A 22,108-nucleotide genomic window follows, 5' to 3' on the forward strand; every position below is an offset into this window, starting at 1 on the left:
CCAGCTCACCAGCTCCTTCTAAGAAGAGAGCAAATTGTATGGCTGACATGAATTCCACTGAGAAGAGATGGTCACCTCTTGGCTGCTTTCATTGTTCCTCATCAGGAACATTTATGATAGAATGATGGGTGTTTGGAGGAACTCACATTCAGACAGTAATTTGAGGGGAAAGAAAAAAAAAAAAACTCTCACCAACGCTAAGGCGACCAAGAATATCAAAGATTGCATTCTCCTCTTTCACTTGGTATTGAACAAATATTTACTAAGTGTCCACCATGTGTCAGACGTTCCTCTGAGCACTGGAGGTCCAGGGAAATGAGGCATCTACTGTGCCCACGTGACGCTCATAGCCAACCAGGCAGGCAGTGTGATAAGCACTGTGGTCAGCTACATCCCCTTGCGGATCAGAGCCCCACTGCAGGCTTGGGAAGGTTCCCAAGAACATGGTAATTAAGCTGGATTCTAAGGGACTGTCTCAGAGTTACTCGTAGGATAACAGGCAGAAGGTAGAGGAAGAAAGAGTATGCTCTTGTCAGAGCAGATGGTGTGTGAGAAAGCACAGGTAAACAGAGCACTGGTTACGTAAAAGGCCAGGTCACTGTGGCTGGAGCACTGAGTGTGCGGAAGTAGGCAGAGACTTCACAGTGGAGGGACATAAAAGCCATCCTGGGACATCCAGATCTTAAGAGCACAAAAGAGCCAGTAAAGCAAGGTTCTAACCGCAAATTTCACCCAAAAGTCCACTGTAGAGGACCTACCTGCCACATTCACTCAATGAGAGCCTCCCAATTTCCAGATCCACAGTGGCCCTGTGCACACTCTAAGTTGCCAACAGAAGGTAAGAAAGCTTAAAAAAGATTTCTTTTAGCCCTTGTCCAAGCCTGAGGAAGTAGGAGAAATAGACACAGTAATGGACTAGTGTGGTTAATTTTATGTGGCAATGGGCTAGGCTAGGCTGCACAAGTGTTGGGTCCAATACTAATCTAGATGTTGCTATGAAGATGTTGTGTAGAAATGATTAACAATTAGAGCCAGTTGATTTTGAGTAAAGCAGGTTATCCTCCATAATGGGAGTGGGCCTCATCCAACGAGTTAGTTAAAGGCCTCGAGGGCAAAACTTGAATTTCCCAGAGAAGGGAGAATTCTGCCTCGAGAATGTGACACACAAACCCTGCCTGAGTTTCCAATCTGTTGCCCTGCCCTAAGGATTTGAGACTCAAGACTGCAGATCAAGCCTTCCCTGAATTTCCCAGCTGCCAGTCTGCCCTGCAGATTTGACTTGCCAGCTTCTGTAATGAATGAGCCAGTTCCTTAGAGTTAATCTCTCAGCTATATATAGAAAGATGGATGACAGAGGAGAACGCACGTACACATACGTCCACAGATGTGCACACTTGTGCTATCGCTTCTGTATTCTCTGGAAACCTGACCCACAACCAGGATTCGGGAGAGACACTCCAAACTGCTCTCTCTCACGTAACTTCTCTGAGTCCCTTGCCTCATCGGCATAAAGGGGACTAACCACCCCCCCCCTCCCAAAATGACTTTGAGGATTAACTGGATATATAAAGCCACTCAGCACTGTGGCTGGCACATAGTAGGCGCTTCAGATGGTTTCCTTTTCCCTTTTGCTTGATTGATAGGATAGATCCATACCCCACGAAAGGGCATTTTTCTGCTGACACAGGCTGCCCTTGACGAAATCTGATCTAGAATGGGAAGTGCTAAACAAATAAAAAAGAATTTACTCTCCGTAGTATTGCCACCATGATGGATGGCTGCTCCAAAGGCTATTTCTCAAGAGTTCGCCGTAGAGAAAAATGTTGGAGCTTGATTTTCAATGTGTGTGGAAAATAAATTGTATGACAAGGGTGGCGACATTTGGACGGGGAGAGGGCTTAGCCGAGGAATTAAACATGTCAGGAGCCTCAGAATGAAAATAACACAGAAATGGAAGGTGAAGGGGGCATATTTGGAAAGTTTGACAAGTGGCACAATGGAAGGAGAGGTGGCACCTGGAATGGGACGTCGTGGCCACTACAGCCATGCTCGGCCCTCAATAACTCAGCAAGGTGAAAAGGAAAAAAAAAAAATAGGAGCCCAGGTTCTAGTGCTCTGTTAACACAACTGGCTTAAATTATTTTTCCTTGCTTAATTGACCACAGAGCAAACACAGAGCAAAAGCAGGCAGCTTTCTTTTTTTCTTTTTTTTCTCTTTTAAGGAAATCTTTTCCTACTTAATCTCCCAAGCTCCTGTCAGCAAAACTCCCAATGTTAGGTATATCCGAGACCCAGAGAGAGAAAAAGTCTGGAATACCATCACACGCAGCACAAGTGGAAAACCCAGGTCTAAACCCCTGGTCTGTGAGCTCCCAACCAGAGGGCTTCTATGAGGAACCGTAGAGCACTGTCTGGGCAGGGATTGCAAAGAGGTTGTGCTCAGCATACAGACTCTGACTGACTGACTGACTGACAGTGCTTGGTTGAGCGTGAGAGCAAATGCAGGTTCAGCATGAGAGAGGGTCATGATTGACCGGTGACCTCTGTCACAAGAGACCGAGGTTCTGCAGAGAGGCCAACTATTTGTCATTCCTTACCTGTCCGACTTTTCCTCCCCCCCCCCCCCATCATAGATCAGCCAAATGCTGCCAGGTTAGGCCCACTTCCTGTGTTTATAAATAAAGTTTTATTGGAACACGGCTCTACTCATTTATTTGCCTATTATCTACAGCGGCCTTTGTGCTACAACCACAGAACTGAGTTTCTGCCACCGAGACCGTGTGGTTCAGAAAGCCTCAAATATATTCCAACTGTCCGTTTATAGAAAAAGTTGGCCAATCTTTGTTCTAGGGTACACTGATGCCTTGATTCCGGGATTCCAGTCAGATAATGAGGTCACTCATTCATAATCACATACTCACTGTTATGTCTAATGCGTTCCAGATACTCTCTATATGATATATAACATAGTAACATATACTATGTAATATAACCTAGTAATTTATACTATGAAGGGAAACAGTCTTAGAATGACATATATATCCAGGCGTTGAGATATATATATATCATCCTAAGGCTGTTTCCCTTCTTAGGCACAGAATGACTGCCAGGGACAATCTGGTCTATACGCTTCATTGCTCACATCCAACAGGGAAGAAGAAAAATCTGCTCCAATGTCGGGCGGTGTTTCATGCCCAGACGAGCTCTATTAGGACCAACCTCTAAACTGGAGAGGGTAGCGATGTCCCTGAGCTGTGTGGGAGACAGATGAATGCTTACACAAAATCAAGTTTCAGATAAGAACAAGGAGAGAGGGATATGGGTGGTTGGATAACCAGCAGGCCTACCTCCGTGGCTTCTCCCCTTGTGTAGAAAGGTGACAGTGACTTCTCCTCAGGGGAGGCCAGGGCAGAAAGCACAGAGCAGATTGGAGCAAATGTTGGAGGTACAGGGACTTGGTATATCAGGTGTGAGAGTGGTAGGGCAGAGCGAAGGGTCACCCCTCAAGTTTCCGGCACGTGCAAGCCATGATGTGTATCAGTAAGGTGTAACAGTAGAAAGGTCGGGGGTCTGTACTTGGCCTCACTCCTGCCTGCCCATTAGAATCACCGGAAAGCTCTTAGAAAATAATTCTGTCAGGGCTCTTCTCCAGACCAATTAAATCAAGAGCTCTAGACAGAGCCTGAATATTGGTGTTTTTGAAAAGTTCCCCAAGGGACTTGGATGGGTAGCCTGTGTTGAAAACGAGGGTTCTAAACCATTCAAGTAAGAGTAAAGCCAAGAGATTGTCTAACCAATCTCATTGTACGAGTAAAAAAAACCCTGAGTTTTGCCCAATGTCAATTGCCTCACCCCATGTCCTTTCATTTCAATGAGGTGTATTGGGGTGCTCACAGTGTGGAAAGAACTGGGTTTGGTTATGAGAAACCAAGGTTAGTGGAGCATCTCACCCTGGTGTAGTAGGAAGAGTATAGATTCTGGAGTCAGATGCACTGGGGTTCAGTTTCTGGCTCTGCTATCACGAGGTCCCCCATGAATGTCTCAGGCAAAGGAGGAAGAGGTTAACTAAGAGAATGTATACAATGCCCAGAGAGGCCCTGAGAGACACTTGGGAGTTATTAGCACCTTTCCAAGCATGTCTGGGGATGATTTCAAGCAGGTTGACAACTGGGAGGAGCCTGGGCTAGGAAATAATTCTACAACTGAACTGGAGGCCTCTGTCAGGTGATCTCTGTTGGCCAGGAACACACGAATGCACAGGCCGATGGGCTCTTGTCATTTCGTTATAAAAACCTGAACTGAAATCCTATCTCTTGCCGAGCTGACTGATCCCAGAAGAGAGCCCAATCTAAATTTAGAGGGCTTCATAGTTCTCTCAAAAGTCCAGCAATGTGATTTGTCTTCAGGCTCGTAGCTTCCAAGATCCTACGTAGTAGCCAAGCTGACCGTGGCTTCCCCACTTGCTGCGTTTTGAGCAGTGAGTCACTGCGTCTATATAGTCAGTTTGGGAACTGAGAGATAGACGTACTGGAGCCATCCAGCTTTCCATGGAAACCAGCTGTCATTAGGAGAGGACATGAGTCATGAGCAACTTGCACATGTGCATGTATGTGTGTGTGTGTCCGCACCAGGGACTCACTCGTTCCTTCGACGAGCATCACCAAAGGTGATCACAAAGTCACGTGCAGTCCGGAGGAATGATGCCAAGTGAGCAACGAGCCCGGGGACCCCAGGCCTGACTCAACCATCAACAATCTCTGCAAATAAGTGCGCGTCTCGCTTCCCTCATGACTTTCCCCAGGGGACGCCTTGCCTGAAGTTTCCAGGTCAGGAAAAATAATTTTCATCCGCAGGGAAAAGATTCAAGCTCCTTGGCATTAAAAAAAAAAAAAAAAGATTAAAAAAATGTGAAAACAGAAATGCTCTTCACAAATGATACCTGGATTGAAAGTGACATTTGTCTGGAAGAGCACAGTACAAATAGATATGGAGTGTTTCCCATGTGTCAGGCAGTGAGATTGCAAACATAAAACATCAGCGTAAATTCACTCTATGAGTGCTAATTTCTGCATCTCATAGCTCTGTCTTGAATACGTGCTGCCTAAGTGTTGAGTTATAAAAATATTTAATAGTAACAGGAAACATTTATGAATCCCTGAGCTAGACATGGAATTAAATCTGTTACATACGCTACCTCATTGAATAGCACAGCGCCCTAGCAAGGAGGGAGAGCCTAGATCCTTGACCCAAATGAAGAAGCCGAGGCTTCCAACTGAGGCTCATCTGTCAGATTTCACACAGAAAGAGCACAGCCAGTACCATAAGCGCCAGCTGCCTAACTCCAGATCTCCTTGTCCTCCCGGTAAATGGGGGACACCAGAACGGTGAAACTCACGGTGGCAAAGCACAGTCTTGAGCCTGGAGTTTCCTGGCTCCTGGGCCACTATTATTTTGAACTTCTGCCTTAATATGTCCCGTAAAGTCTGAAGCAGGTCAGATGGTGAAAGAGGCTAGCAAATTCCCTGAGCCTTCAGAGTGTTTGGGCATCACCTTTGGTGAGCAGCAGCCCACAGAATGGTGAAGGTCAGTAGTCCAGATCGGCGGTCATAGTGTATCTCTTATTACGTGCTGGGCACCTTACCATACGTCATCATCTACGGGCATCATCTACACTTTATCATACATCATCCTGTCCAGTCCTCAACGCAAGTCTATAAGTTTTTTTTTTAATTTTTTTTAACGTTTATTCATTTTTGAGACAGAGACAGAGCATGAATGGGGGAGGGTCAGAGAGAGAGGGAGACACAGAATCTGAAACAGGCTCCAGGCTCTGAACGGTCAGCACAGAGCCCGACGCGGGCTCGAACTCACGGACCACGAGATCATCACCTGAGCTGAAGTCGGACGCTTAACTGACTGAGCCACCCAGGCGCCCCATAAGTCTATAAGTTAAGTGGAATTATCTTTAGAGGAAGTGGAGACCCACAAAGTGAAATTACTTGTCCAAGGTCACTTAGTTGCGGTATGAAGTATTGAGGAGGGCACCTTTTGGGATGAGCACTGGGTGTTGTATGGAAACCAATTTGACAATAAATCTCATATATAAAAAAAATAAAATAAAATATGGAAGAAAGAAAAAAAAAGGTTTATATTAGAACAGTAATTTTTTTTTTCCCACTATACCAAAATTCCTTGAGGTCAGAAATACACGTTGATAGTTTTGTTAAGTTATCACAGTGCCTGGAACAGAGCAGAGGCTTGATAATTGAAAGTTTATGTTGTTCTTTGACATCAACCATATTCATTAAGGATACGCCTGGTGTTGATAAATGCTTTATGTTATCTTTTCGGTGTTCAAAATAAGCCTGTGAGATAGATTTTGGAAACACTTTTAGGGTAGGGAAACCTACAAAGTGAGACTAAAGTTAATGGTCAGTACATGGCAGATACAGAAATGAAATCCAGATTTGTATAACCCCAGTATTGTGTGTCATCCAAATTTATGCTACTCTGCTTTTTGGAAGAAGAGCATTAGGGCCAAGTGTCTGATTGCTGGAGTTGCCCAGAATCCACGTCCTCAGCGCCCTCAGTGCCCTCAGCAATCTGCTTGAAGTAGTGTTGCTGTACCTTGCAAAGAGAGACCCTGGAGGCTCATGACAGAACCTGGGTTTGCCATCATTTTCCGGGCCATTATGGGGTTTCTAAGGACTGAAGTCAAAATTATTGGAACTTGGTGCTCCTTATGAACTATTTTTATACCTGGAATGTGTTGGGAGCCAGCTGGCTGTTGCCGTAGCTCAGATATCACCTGGTGCTTTTTTCAGAATGGGGTGAATAAATCACATGAACAGCTAAGCCAGACTGTGTCTGTCTGGGTCTGTATCTGATAAGAGGCTCTTAACAAGTGAGCTGTGTTCCACTTGCTACAGAGCGGCCCTGTAAAAGGCAGTGGACATGTGGATAAGAATCACCAGATTTCAAAACAGGAAGATCCATCCAACCCCCTTGCTTTATAGGTAGAGATACCGAGACCCAGAGCCTTAGGCTGGTATATTGGGTTGCAGGATGTGTAAATTAATTCAACTCAATGAAGAGTGGTGTATCATAAATATGGAAGGGTGTTTTATTAAACCCACTTGTAGGACAGACAAACCAGATCACAAGAACTGGAAAGTCCTCCCCCTTGTGGCAAACAGAGAGATGCAGGGCACAGATTCCCCCCCTTCTAGAAAAAACTTGCCACATAACCTAGGAGAGTGCCATCAGCAGGCAGCTTCCAGCTCTCCACTCCTCAGGGGGTCTGCCATAGCTATAGAGGTCAGCCTCCTCCAAGGTCATGCCCTTGCTGCAGTGGCCCGCATTCCACGACTAAGCTAGGCAGCACAAAAAGGCCCAGTCACTCGGACTGACAAGGCCAACACTGAGTGGTAAACACAGTACCCATTGTGTTGGCTAAAGCTTGGTTGGGCCCCTATCACAGGTCAGCTTCTCCTCACGTTACTTCCTTTCACAGATGCTGTTCCTTCATAAACATCTTGTACCCCAAACTCTAAGGATCTCCCTTGGAGAACCCAACCTGCAACACCCTGACTCTCTGGCCAAATGGTATTTTCTTCAATCCCTGGTTTATCTGCTCTATTCAACAGCCCCTTTCCCTCTAAAGCCAAGTTTGACTTTTCTTCATGCACATAACCCATCATGGCTGCACCCCAAATGACTGTTTTAGCACCTGTGGCAGACCATGTTTTTCAAATTAACTACCCAAGTATTTTCAGTCCTACACATCCTTCCAGAAAGTTGCTACTTCCCATCAAGAGGAAGTCTGTTTGTCCCTCTGACGAAGCTGGGCAGGATTTTACGACTGCCTTGGTAAAGAGAATGCATATCATGACTGACATTGCATGACATCTAAGGCTAAGTCATAAAGGCAATATGGCTTCCACCTAGGCTCTCCCTTTAGTCATGCTTGGTGACTCTTGGAACCTAGTCACCATGCTGTGAGGGAGCCCAAACTAGCCCACGTGGTGAGACAACATGGAAAGAAACCAAGGCCTCCAGCTGATAGCCCCAGGAATAACAGTCAGAGGTGGGAATGAAAGAAGCCTGAGATGATTCCAGCCCCCAACCTTTGAATCTTCTAAGACCCCAGACATGGTGGTTAGATATAGTTCTCACTGTGCCCTATGACAGTCCCAGGCTCTCAGAATCGATGAGCATAATGGACGGTTATCGTATACCACTGAAGTGACTTCTTTCCCACAGCCAACCAACTCCACCTTGAAGTCCCAATTCCAAACTCCTTGCAGAAATCGATTGTACCAGGGTGGACACCTGCCTGAGATTCGGCCAACCAGCTGTGGCCATGTGACCAGAAAGGCAAGTGTTCAAATTTAAAAGGCTTTTCCACTTGGGATCTTTTCATCCATTAAGAAATTATCCCATGTCTTGTGTGAGTTAGAGTGTTAACAATGGTGACTAAGACCTGGTCCAGCTAGCATAAAGTCTATGTAGAGGAATCAGATAACGAACAAGGAAAATGTACCACCTTTTCCTAAGGTAGCATGTCTCAGTAAAGACTACCAAGGGAACCTAATTTGTTGGAGAGTCGGGGTGAGGCCAGCGAGAAAATGACACCCCTATCTGCTTTATCCAAATTGAGTTTCAGCAAGCATGCATTGAGCGTCTACTCTGAGTCTCAGGGGCTATGCCAGAGGATATGTATGTACAGATGATCCTGTATGATGAATATTTGAATCTCCCACTAAGCCTTGAACACCCCAGGTCCAAAGAGACGCCAAAATTGCCTGAGGTTGAGCTCAGGCTTGGACCACTGTCTACTCTTCCGACGATCTCCCCCTGACACCAGGCTGCCTCATCCAGCATCCTTCAACATGGCTCAGAACGAAAGGAGTTTTCACCAGAGTCAGAATAATACTTAAATGCGTGGGCTTTGGAGACAGCCTGCCCACATTCTAATTCTAGTTCTACCCCTTACTAGACACAGCTAGTAAGGGGACAACACGGGACAGGGCCAGCTTTCTGAGCCCCAGTCTCCTGGTCAGTAAATGTGGATATTAAGAGTGCTGACCTTGAGAAGTTGTTGTAAGGATAAAAAGAGTTAAACCATGCGATAAGCTTAGACTACTCTCTGACACATGTAAGTGCTCAGTATATGTTAGCTTTTATGATCCAGTTGGAGAGACTGGAGGAAGGTTCCTGGAGGAGAAGAGACATGAGGGTGTGTGGACTTTGAACACCTAGAGTGAGGAAAAGAGATTTCCCGATGGAATTAGCAGTGGGAGCAAAACTAGGGAAATTATGGGACAGTAAGCAGTCCTCTCTCGGAGCTTGAAGTAAACTTGTCGACTTGCTTCTGCCTCTCCCATCAGTGCATTAGCTTTCCATGAGATAAAGAGCTTTGTTCCACCTAAAGCAGTGCCTGGTACGCAGCAGGTGTGCAATAAAATTTTACCGACTAGATTAATGAAGTGTGTGCTGTGTGGTCTTGGGCAAGCTAGTGCTCCTCTCTGAGACTTAGCGCCCTGCCTTCCCAGAAAGGCATAATGACGTCCTCTTTTTCATGGGCTGTTGAGAGGCTTAATGAGATACTCATGCAAATCCTGGCCTGGAGTGGGCATTCAAAACAGCGAATTCCCTTTCCTTGGTGTCCTATATCCAGCAGAAGGTCAAAGTGGAGTGGGATAGACAATAAAAATGTAAAGAGGGAAATGAAGAGAGGAACTGGGGCATACTGGGAAATATAGGGGCATCTTCCTGGAGGCAGTGGATGAAACTGGGCCTCGGAGGAGGGCGCTGAGCTGTGTTTGCGTCAGAACCACGGAGATGAACTCCACGTCCGCGGTGAGCTAGGGACAATGGGTATCTATGTGTGTCAGCTGCTGGGCTCCCCAGGACCCAGAACTGTCAAGGCCAAGACCTTGTGCCAGGGAGATGTGCCTTCCCCTCAAAGCTTTTGAAGTTGTGAGCTCCTGGCACCAGAAACTGACACGGACCTCTTAGTTAAGCCACCAGCTTGCTATGTGAACTGAGCAAGTCACTAAAGGAGCTGAATTTTGGTCAACCGTCTGTAAGATAGGGGGTTTGATAGATGAGCACCATGGGCTCTCGTGTCTCTGACACTCAAGTCCTTGAGCAGACATCAGGCAGCCATCTCGTAAATACATCAACAAATGCTGTTAGGCAATCATTTGCATGTGGTGAGCTCTTGTATTAGAATTTCTACACAAATCCCAAAGAAAGACCTAAAGTCAGGACTGGAGACCTGTTTGGGGGAGTCAAGAAATACAGACTTAATACAACATCAGTGGAAGTAAACTGGCCCTCGGCTGTACACATTGTCTCCCCTTTTCTGGGCCTCGATCTTTCCTTCTATACACAGAGGAAGCTGGGAGGAAGATGGGAAAGCCTCTCTGGGCCTTTCAGATCACCAAAGTTTTATGATTCTCCTGGGATGAAATCCTTTGGGAATAGATGCCAGGAATGCTGACGGGTCCCTCAAAAAGCCTGCCCTCTTGGACAACCTTCAGGGCTGTGGAATCTGGGTCTGTTTGTGGCCACATCAGGATGGCCTCACCACTGACCTCATTCTCTGGCACATCCTCTGTTAATGACAAAGACCTTGGTGCATCCAAAAGACCTGCCCTGGGTCAAGGGTGTAGCTGTAGCACATCCCAGCTTGCTGTAGAATTGCCTAAACCTCAGAAATTATTTCCCTAGGAGGTCTGCCTGTGCCAGGAATAAGGGTGGGTGGATAGCAGTAACTCATAAAATCGGCCAAGGGCGGCAAGAGGGTCTCAGGGATTCCCGGTTCTGGAGTCAGGAAACCCAGGGCTGCACCCAAAGCTCTGCCCCAACCAGATGTTTGTCACTGGGCAGGTGCTTACCCCGAGTGCCTCTTGCCACATCTCCAAGCGGGGATGAAACCTCATACGCCTCACAGTGAGCTTGCGAAGAGCAGATAAGATTACAAATGCAGGTCTTTGGAATGTTACCATCATCAACCCTCAAGGTGGAGACAATGTCGTCGCTGATGGCTCCATCTACAGGGCGCCTCACAATTCATGGAGAGCGTTATTGTTAAGGCACATTCACACCAGTTATCTCCGCCCCCCCCCCCCCTGCTGTGGACTGCCCTATAAGGAAAGAGAGTGGGCCTGGAGACCCGATACCCCCTCACCTCTTATCAGCCCCACTCTCACGGCACTTAGAACATTAAACCTTCAACTTTGCATTTCGGTTATTTATGCACACATCTAATCTCCCTACCTTGAACAGAAGCCAGAGCAGGCACAGGATTTGATTGTCCTTCCTCCACCCACCCCCATCCACACGCTGCCCTATGTATGCTCAGTCCTCCGTCATCAGTGAAAGTAAAGGGGACGGGGATGGGAAGGGACAAAGACCGGTGGGGAAGTAGGGCATTGGTCCTTGCCTTAATTTGCAGGGTATAAGGTAAGCCATCTTCTGTGGTAGCTACTGGCCACATGCAATGATTGAAAGCGAATTAAAATTACACAAAACTTAAAATTCAGTTCCATTGTTGCGCTGGCCCCATTTCAAGCGCCCAGTAGCCACACGGGTGGCTGCTGTGTTGCTCCACATTTCCATCGTTGTAGAACACTCTGTTGGACAACACGGACACCGAGAAGGGAGTGTGGGCTCTGGAGTCAGACAGAACCGGGTTCCAATCCTTCCTCTGGTTCATGCAAACCAGCTCGCCTCTCTACGCCTCGGTACCCATGTTTGTAAAGTGAGGATCGATCATTTTATCGGTGCCCCTTTCCCAGGATTGTTGAGAGAAGTGAGAATACTAATAAACATTAAAGAAACAAATATGAGCAGTCGCTCTGCTCTGATGCCTCCACACGTTGGTAAAGATAACAGGCAGACCCAGAAGCTAGTTTTTACACCATGAAAAGTGGCAGGGCTGAATGGAAGGAACCCAGGCAGATGGGCAGACAACTGAGTCTTGAATTTCAGTTCTACTTTCCAGCTACATGATCTGAATGTGATCATTCTGCCTCTCCAGGTCTCATTGTCTTTTTTTTTTTTTCCGGGGGCGGTGGGGGGGGGGGTGGTGGCGATCATTATCTTAAATTCTCTTCACATCCCTACAAGTTAAATATATTAAGTACATCAGCGCCTGGTAATAGCACATGTTCAACAACTAGAAAATGAAATCATATTGACACAAAAAAGACATAGTTGAAATTAGTTAGTATCTAATTGCTTTCAGGATGGTCAATGACTTTATCATTATTTTATTACTACTAATTAGTCCGTTATAAGGATGTACCTTAAGCATAGTGGGAGGTCAAGAGACTGAGAACTGAAATCCTGTTCTCTCCACAGAGCAGCCAGAAAGGTACCAGGGAGGTATCTTTTGTTATGAAAGGCAGATTGTGACTTTGTCCGAATCAAAAATACCAACATCTTCCCTCACCCATAGAGTAAATTTAAATCACCACCTCTGATGCCCTCCAGTATCTGATGTTCCGAAACGTCCTTCTCAGCGCCCGTGCCCTGGCCACACTGAAGGTCCTGCTCCTGCTTAGACATGACAGGCTTGTTCCTGCTCAAGACCTTTGTACCTGCCCTTTTCTCTGCCTGAGCTTCACTCCCCACATCCTCCTAGAACTTTCTGTTCTGTCTCCTTAAGCCTGTGCTCAAATATCCTCTCTAGGAAAGCCCCCCCCCCCCACTATTTTCTCTCTATCCTGGTGCTTTATGGCTCTTTAGAGCCCTTACAAAATATCATCTCAGCTAAAGATATGCCTTCCTCCCTCACTCCATTCCTTCATTCACTTTATTAATGTAGTGATTAACACAAATGTCATCTCTGTGAGGGAGACACCTTTATCTTGTCCATTGCTCTCACCCTGGGTCTAACACAATGCCTGGGACTCGCTAGGTTCTCAGTACATTTGAGTGACTTTTAATATTTGAATAAAGTCTCTGGGGCCTTTGGAACTGACTTTCCCTTTTCTGATATACACAGATACTGGCTTGAGCTAGGTGGCCATGTTTTCAAATGTACTCATCCACCCATTCAGTCCCCAATTACTAAACTCATACAGTGTGCTCAGAGCCTAACCTGGTGCCTGCCTTGTACAGAAAGCTGATGGCCTTTCCTTAGGAAGTTATCTCTCATTTCATGGGACTCCATCCACAGGAACGGAAACAGCGGATTGCAATACATTGACTTGAGTTGAGGAAACACATGTAGAAACCCAGATGAGGGAATGACTTCTTCCGTTGGAGGGCATCAGGAGAAATGCCTCAGTAGAGGTGAGCTCTGAGCTGAATCTAAAAGAATAGTTGGTTTTTGAGCTCCCATTGACTACAGTTTGTGACCCTCTGAGCTGGGATGCCTGGATTTAAAACCTGTCTCTACTGCTTCTCAGCTGAATGATGATGGCAGTTTCCCTCACAGAGCTGTCCCCAGATTCCCCATCTGTAAAATGGAGACCATAAATCAGATGCCATGTTGGGTTGATGTGAGCATTAAATTGAATTGCCCATTAAAAAATTCCTATGTTTGTGCCTGGTGCATAGTAAGTGCTCAATAAATACCAGTTGTGCAGCCATTTTCTTGGGAGAGCATACGCATGCTGGATGGGCCTGGAAGACGGCTAGTGCTTCCTCCTAGCTGTAGCATGGAACCCCTAAAGAGGAGCAGCCAGGAAGGAGAGGCTGGCTGAGGCCATGCCATGGAGGGCTTTGTGGACAGGCAGAGTTTGGCTTTGACCTGAAGAGAAGCGAAGAGCCATGGAAAGATCTTAATTTGGAACATGGCATGCTTGCATGCATGATCTAGGAAACTATCTGACTGTAGCATGAAGATGAAAGGAGCTGGCCAGACTGGAGACGGGGAGGACACTATCTAATAAATCTAACCCAGAAATGAAGAGAGTCATTAGTGGGGAAAAGAAGAGAGAGATCCTGGGGAAATAAAATTAAGAGGCTTGGCGACTTTGTCACTGTGGGTCTGGCAGGGCACAGGCACACTCAGAAGGATTTTACTTAATAAGTTCATCCTGAGTGGTATGGGCAGGGTTAAGGGAAAGAGGCCCAACCAAGAAAAAGAAGGTATCACCACCCCCAGACCTGAGGGGACAAGGGAAGGGAATGGTATTATAAGAGCCCAGAGATATCAGAAGCCAGAGAAGATGGCCGATCCAAAAGGAGTTGTGCCAGGAACACCGCTTCTACAGAACATGGCTAAACTGGGGAGGCCGGGTAGGGAATAGCATACCCAGCCTCTCTATCCTTCCACTCTTTGATCTTGAGCCAGCACCTCTCACTGGCCAAGGCCAACTGGAAGCTAGAGGTCAGGAGAGCCTGGGTCCTGTGATCTGTAGATGTCAGCCTTCTTGGGTCAATAGCAAGTAAGAGAAGGGTGAAAAATGGATCTAGAGGTAGGGTGCATTGATGAATAGGTTTCACAGTAACCAGTTAGATGCGAGTGGAGACTAGTTGGCGATGGTGGGTGGGGAGGGGAGAGGAATTTGTCCTAACTCCTGAGGTTCCCTGCTAAGGCGATTTGCCCAATTACACGTCTGTGAAATGGGGATTGAGATGCCTCTCCAAGTGAATCACACTTGAGTTTTCACATACCCCTCAACATATGCCCTAAATGTCTGGATCTTTTTTTCTTTCCACCCAACAAATGTTGCCTGTTGCTGAATGCTTGGAAAGGTTTGCCAGAAGAGGATTGGCACTAGCTTAGCATCATTTCGTTGGTACTACAGCTAAAATACAAACGTGTTTATTACATATTTTCAAAGTCATGAACAGATAAATATAAGAACAACCTCTGGGGCAAAAAAAAAAAAAAAAAAAAAAAAAATGGTGGTAGCAAAGAGCACCTCACTCCTTAGCAAAAAATGTTCTTTTTCCACGAACACCACGAGGAGCCAAAAAGCTGTATGGAAACTGTCCCGGACATATGGCCCTGCCCCTCTCTTCCTGACACATCTAATTCCCTGTGTCTCTGATGGGTTCCAGGCCTGAATGGATCTGTGCACACTGGAGCACCAGGCCACAGTGATGTGATTCTCTGAGTGACACTGAGGCAGGCACACCCAGGAGAAGAGAAAACTGCCTGGGGACCCAGGATACTGTTGTTACAGGAGTCGCATGAAATGTTGACAGCAACAGCCAGGACTTCTTTCTGCAAAGTGCTCCCAGGAAGCCTTTACAGGCCTGGAGAACACAATGGTTTTCATCACTAATTAGCACATTTTCCACACTGAGGCCAGAAGCAAGGCTAGCTAAGAGACACTGCGATGCATGGAGGAGACGGGCTGTCAGCCATGGGCAGGCCTCGGCTTAGAACTCTGCCCTGTGGGTCACAAGGAGAAATCCGACCTCCTTGGGAGGTCTTTCAAGACCTTTCAAGATCTGAGGCTTGTTTGTCCAGGCCATTGCCCCAGCGTGTGATTCTAAGCTTTCACCCAACTGAGTTACTAGCATTTTTCTCCAGATCTACTCTACAGGCACTTGAGGCATCAGGCCTCTTTCATGTGCCAACCCCTCTTCCTGGAATACCTTTCTCTTCTTCACCTAGACCTCGCCTACTGTTCTCACAAGGCCTTTCTCTAACTACATCCAGATTTCTCAAGGAAGGCTTGGTAGAGAAGAAGTTGTCGTGCACTCCTATGTCTGTGCCTCCATAGTACCTTGGGCTGCCCTCTCCAGCAGTAAACAAGTAAATGACTTGTGCTGCTCCCACATCAAGACTACGAGCCCCTAAAAGGCAAGGTTGGCATCATGGGATTCATACCTTAGTAGAGGGTCCGTCCCAGAATGACAACACGGGAGCTCGCGGCACTAAGCTGACCGTTCTCCCATTGGACGGTTCTTCTCACCACAATTCTTTTTTTTTTTTCTTAAAGTCTAGAGCTTCTGACTGACACGTATCACTTTGGCTTTCAAATATAATAGTCCCTGCTGGTGCCACATCACACCCATTCACATCCTCCAAAGCTGTGACCATGCCTTACTACACCTTCACCCCACCATATTGTTTATTTGTGTCTGTTGTCATTTTTTTTTCTTTTGCAAAACATTGCTTTTCGATTCAAATCGTGTTGATTTGGATGTGAACTCTGTTAAAACCGAGCCCCAGTTTACTCATCTATCAAATGGGGGTAATAATGTCTACGATGAAGGGATGTTGAGAGAACTAAATGATATATTGGATAGAAAAGGGGTAACATAGATCCTGGCACATAGCATGTCCTCAAATAGTTATTGAATGACTAAACAATGAATGAATGAACTGGGGCTTTGTGTCACATAGGTGGAGTAACATTTTTGACACCTCCCATACTAGTTAAAAGTCAACAAATAGTAGATCTATGCCAGGTACTTGCTGGGATCTTAGGATAGAGCAATGAACAGATAAGGCATGCGTGATCTTTGGTCTGTCAGCTCCTGGGAATATCACTGAACAAATAATGACAAAACACACGTGTAATAAGTTGTATGAGGGTAAACTTACAGGTCCCTCCGCTGCTGAGTTCATCCGAGCCGTTTCACGAAGGACTCCTTGTGGTCCTACGTTAGCGAGTAGAATACTTAGGCAACTCATAACAAAAATTCTTTGCTTCTCATCGTGTTACTGTGTAGGTCTCTTGGGAACATTGTGGAGAAAGTGAGATAGATTAGCCAGACAAGAACATTAAACCTTGAATGTAATATTATCAAGATTGGACAACTAGAAAGCCTCTCCTCTAATCCCTGAGAATCATACTGACTGGTAAAGAGGATGATAAAGAAGCTAATTGGTAAACGCACCGAGTGAGTGCTTCTCAAGTGACAATAGGTATGTTGCATACCTTGCACAGGTGTGATGCCAAATTTTTATCAATGCATAACATTTACATTTAGATAACTGAAATTACATATACGTTACGTCTGCCATATTTCTCAGCCGAAAGGTTTAGCTGAGGAAACCATGTGTCCCTGGTCCAATGGAGTGAAATCTGATGTTTGCACTATCACCATTTCTATTCAGCAAAACACTGGAGGTTTTAGCCAGTGCAATAAGTTGAGAGGAAATAAAAAGAGCACAAGAGTGGGAAAGGAATTAATAAGAATAATATTACACCCAGATGACATTAATGGTATATGTAGAAAATCTAAAAGAATCTATGAGCAAACTGTTAGAGTTAACATGTGAATTTAATAAGACCACTAAACTCACAAGTTCAATATACAATTAAAAAATGAACTTTAAAAGCATTTATGATAGCTTTCAGAAATGTGTCAAATACAGGGGCACCTGGGTGGCTCAGTCGGTTGAGCGTCCGCCTTTGGCTCAGGTCATGAGCTCACAGATCGTGAGTTCAAGCCCCACATGGGGCTCTGTGCAGACAGCTTAGAGCCTGGAGACTGCTTCGGATGCCGTGTCTCCCTCTCTGCCCCTCCTCCCCCACCCCCAGCTCGTACTTGGTCTCTCTCTCTCAAAATAAAGAAGCATTAAAAAAAAAAAAAAGTCAAATACATAAGAATCTAACAAACTCTTTTAAAAATAATAATTCTCCCCTAACTTGTAGGTTGATAATGAGGATTAAATAACAATACCTGTTGGATCTGTATTATGTGCTAAATGCTATATCAGGAACTTCCCATGCATTAGGTGTTTTCTGGATCTGACATTGCGAATATAAAAATGAGTCCATCTCTTCAGCTGAGCAATAGCCCATGTCAAATTCAGTCCATGATCATATGGAAAGTTTATTTTGCTCATAGAAAGAAGCCTACATCATTAGTCTTTGACCCAGATTAAATTTGTTGGGATTAGTATCAGCAGACTAAGGAACCAATATGGTTTCAAGTAGCAAGAAATACCTCACCCTCAGAAGAGTTGAGATTTGGTGACCCAAATACTAGTAGGAAATATTTGCTGGGGGGGGGGGTTAATTTTTTAAGCAAACATACAGCCATACAGCCCTACTCTCTATCCTCTTCTACTTCCCCATCTGAGAAAAGAGAGAGAATGACTCTTCTTGAGCTGGTAGGAAAACTCCACTCCCCCAGCTGGTTTGTCAGTTTTATTTCCGATCTAAATTTCAGAGCTTGGAAGACTGCCTGGCACACAGTGGCCACCCCCCAAAACATTATTGACTTATTGAACAAACATAAATGAATGGACGGTAGAGTGAAGGCATTATAGCTATAATGCCTAAATAGAGCTATCGAAATTATTAGCCTCTGTTCACATACTTCCCATCACTTAAGCAGATGTGTCCCTGGCTTCAGGAGAGAGGCTTTGCTTGACCAGCCCATGTTAACACATAATCTGCAATTATACAGTCCAACATTCCCTGTGTCAATCAGTGTCCTGGCAAGGAACAGAACAATGTGTTTAACTGAAGAAAACTTACAGAAGAGATTATTTACAGAGGTGTGGACAGCGTTAAGGGAACCAATGTGGGGATAGCAACATAGCCAGAGACTCAGGATTGCAAAAAGCTACTGCTACCCCACCAGCTAAAAGGGCAAGGAAAGGGATCAGCATTACTGGAGCCCAGTGATACCGGAAGCTGGGAGACAGGGACTGCCCAACAGGCATTGCTGTTGTACAGGGATGCAGCCATTGCCCTACCCACGGCAAGACAGGGAAGGAGTAGAAAGTCTAAGTCCTCACCCTCTCTCTTTTCTGCCCTTGACTATCCTGCTGTGCTTTATGGCCCGACTCAACTGGAAAACAGGAAAAAGAGCCAGGGTGATAAATTCCATAGAGGTTATAGACTCTCTGGGCACGGAGTGAATCAGAAGAGAGTAGATACGGAGGACAAACAGGAACGGCACGGTCCCCTTCATACATTTCCCATCACAAAAGAGGAAAGTTCGGAGGCCTTGACATTTGAGCCCAAATACTCATTGGTCCCTTGGTCCTGTCTTCCATCGTTAACGTTTTGTTCCCAGTTTTAATCTTCTCTCCCCAACTACATTCAATTGTCTGAGGTCTTACTGGAAGGGCTTTCTGGGCACAAAAGTGGAAAGAGAAGTTTTGGAATCAGACTAGGAATCAAATCTTGGTTCTACCACTTTGAAGTCCAAAAGTTACCGCAATCTCATTTCTAAATGGTGATAGTGATACTTCGGTTGCAGGGTGGCTGAGAAAATGAAATCATTTGACATTTTGACAAATCCTGGGCACTGTGCTAAGAATTGGGGATGTTGTGGTTTCTAGTCAAAATATGCAACCTGTATGTATTAAGGACGAAGGGAAGGAAGGAGGCCTAATACAGGTGAAATCTCTATTTCCCTGCAATTGTGTCCCTGTAATTGTGATTAAGGCCACCTTGGGAATAAAATGCTATGGTAACACTGTCTCTATGATTCCAAATTATGCTCTTAATTTTCTACTCCAAAGAAAAAAAAAGCACATGATTGCACATCAAAAAATGCCTGCCCAGTGGCTGAAGTTTCAGATTGGAGTTAATTTCAAGGTTGATTGGAATGTCAGAGTTAATGATTTTGTCCCCGAAAACTTGGAATTCACAATTATCCTTAAAGACTATAAACAGTGTTGGAAAGAGCCGATTTGTCTTCAACTTGTTTTTTTCCAGAATTGCCTCCCCCCCCACCATAATCTCTTTCTGCAACAATCTCAGCTGCCTGAAATAGTAGTTAAAATCATGGCGCCTGACACTCTCTTGAATGTATAAACGAGTCAGTCTGTTATTAGTGTTGTGATTAAGTCACCAAGATTGTTTAATCAAAAAGTGACCTGATTCTCTCCCCATAGTATCTGGAGAAATGGCTAAGTCTAAGTAAGAGGTAGAAAAAAAAATGTACCTAAGTTAAATAAGTTGGGTTGGAAACTAGCTAATAAAATGCATGCATCAAAGACCGGTGAAAGAAGCAAAGTTCTTGAAAAATGGGAAAGTAGTTGTCACTAGCAAAGAAGGACAGGGAGAGGAGAAGGGGGGGGGGGGAGGGGAGGAACCTAGAGAGAAAGAGGGGAGAGAGGAGGAAGAAGAGAGGAGGGAAGAAGAAAAAGACCAGAGAAGGAAAAGAAAGCAAGCCTGAATCCATTCTTGCAAAAGTTCACAATAACACTAGAGTTAGTAAGAAGAATGGGCTTTCTCCCCTACTGTGGCATCCAGTGTCATCGGATATTTAAAAGACTCCACTATCCAGGGATTATTTATGAACTCCAAGACTGTAAATCTTTTCTGTATGACCTTGGAGCATGGCTTATGTCCTTTGGGACATGTTATATGATACCGCTAAGCCTCCGTTCCAGCCTACTCCCCATCCTTGATGCCTTTCTCTCCACAGTCCTTCAGTCTTCTGACATTAACATGGAATTTCACTCTGGCAGAGCTGGAGGGCTCTTGGAGGTCATTTAGTCCAACCCCGCCATTCTAAAGAGAAACTCAAGTCCAGAGAAGAGCAGTTACTTGTCCAAGGAACCAAGACTAAAACAACAACAAACCTTCTTCCAGTCCAGGGTACCCCCAAAAGATGAGTTCTTAAATGGGGTGAGGGAATTGGGATGAGGGAATCAGGAAATGCCTACATACCTCTCCCACAATTTCTTAACTATTCCCTGTGCTCTGTGATTCCCTCAACAGGAAATAAAGCTCTTCGTTCTTCAGCGAGAAGGAAAAATGTTGTGACGGACCTTTATTGAGCACGTTCTATGTGCCAGATGCTTCCCACCCCTGGTCCCATTTAACCTCCACAATAATCCGCTCCCCCTGGTTCTGTTAGTCCCACTTCCCTTCTCTGAGTTCAGTTTCCTCAGCTGTAACATGACCTTCCTGAGGCCACAGAAAGTTCCAGAAACAGAGTCCAACCATAGGTTCGTCTCTCAAATAGCAATGGTGCTCGAATGGGGGTGGGGTGGATTTGGGAATCAAACTATATTGGGTAACGGAGCACATCAGTTCTGAGCATTGTCTTCAGAATCTCTGCTAAGAGCAAAGGAATGGGAGGCAGGGAGAAGGCAAGGTCAGTGTCATCAGGGTAGGCTACCACCCACATCTGTAACAAGTCCAGCTTTATTGCTAAGCCACTGAGTTTGAGACCGTCTTCTTGCCCACTCCAAAGTCTAACCAAATGTTCAGGGGGCAGCCTTCTTCACAGTGATTTAGGTCCAAGACTCCTCCCATCTTGTGACACTGCCATCTCCAACATGGGACCTCCAAGGCTGCCACAGAAGGAGAGAGGGCAGTGCCCTGCAAGGGAGATACTCCACACCCCCACCTTCCATTGGCTCCCCCTCTCCAAGTGCAAGGGGGCTAAGATGAGGTTCAGCCATGCATCCAGGATAAAGAAAGAAAACTTGGTCGCTGGTGGGTGCTGGCATTCTCTGCCATGGTATGCTGCCTGGAAAAGGCAAACAGCTCTCTCATTATTATCTGATGAGATTACCACCAATAACTATGTGAGTTCACTCCTGACAGGGTGAAGCTCTGAAAGGAGAATTGCATTTGATCCAGGTCACAAAGACTTGAGCTGCAGAGGCAGAAAACCTCAGGTCGGGTTTCAGCCATAAATCCAAATGTCTTCCCTCTAAATTGTAGGTCTCAGCCGATCCTCAGACTGACAAAGAACCAGATCACATGGGGCCCCTCCTTACCTATCAGAGCATCTGCGAGGAGTTTCTCAACACTGAGCTATGGTAATGATTGCACTGATTGAGACACTCCTCCGCTCCTCCATTTGCTTCCATCAGAATCACCACATAAATGCAGCCCGGGAAAGAAGAGTGAGGGCTTTCCTGTCTGAATTCTTGGAATCCATGAGTCAAATTGCTTGGTCTGGGAAGTCTCAGGAAAGTATGTTGGCACAGCCTCCGTGGGGGAAATCGGGCATTCTGACTCCTCACTCAGAACTCTATGCAGCCAAGAGCACTGAGGCCCTCTGGTTTCTGCCCGTGGGATAATTGGTCATTCCCCCCCCGCCCCCCACCGTCTCCCTGTACAAGATAATGGTTTACACATTGGGAAATTAAAGCAGGATCTTCAAAGCCGAAGGGTGGGTTTGTTTCAGTATAGGGTAGAAATAATAAAATCAACAGAATTTTAAAAAAGAAAACACTGAGAAATAGAACACTGATAGA

General features: G+C 45.6%; 1 long non-coding RNA gene across 1 annotated transcript in view; it reads right to left on the reverse strand.

Moving 5' to 3' along the window:
• The window catches only part of LOC125173447 (uncharacterized), a 55,099-nt gene extending 38,446 nt beyond the window's left edge, over positions 1-16,653 (reverse strand). Inside the window, exon 1 of the long non-coding RNA XR_007155025.1 lies at positions 16,526-16,653. This is a non-coding gene — a long non-coding RNA (uncharacterized LOC125173447). The remainder of the gene's footprint in view (positions 1-16,525) is intronic.
• Positions 16,654-22,108: the final 5,455 nt, after the last annotated feature.

The sequence above is a fragment of the Prionailurus viverrinus genome, chromosome C1 (genome assembly GCF_022837055.1).
Source record: "Prionailurus viverrinus isolate Anna chromosome C1, UM_Priviv_1.0, whole genome shotgun sequence".
In the NCBI taxonomy this organism is placed as follows: domain Eukaryota; kingdom Metazoa; phylum Chordata; class Mammalia; order Carnivora; family Felidae; genus Prionailurus; species Prionailurus viverrinus.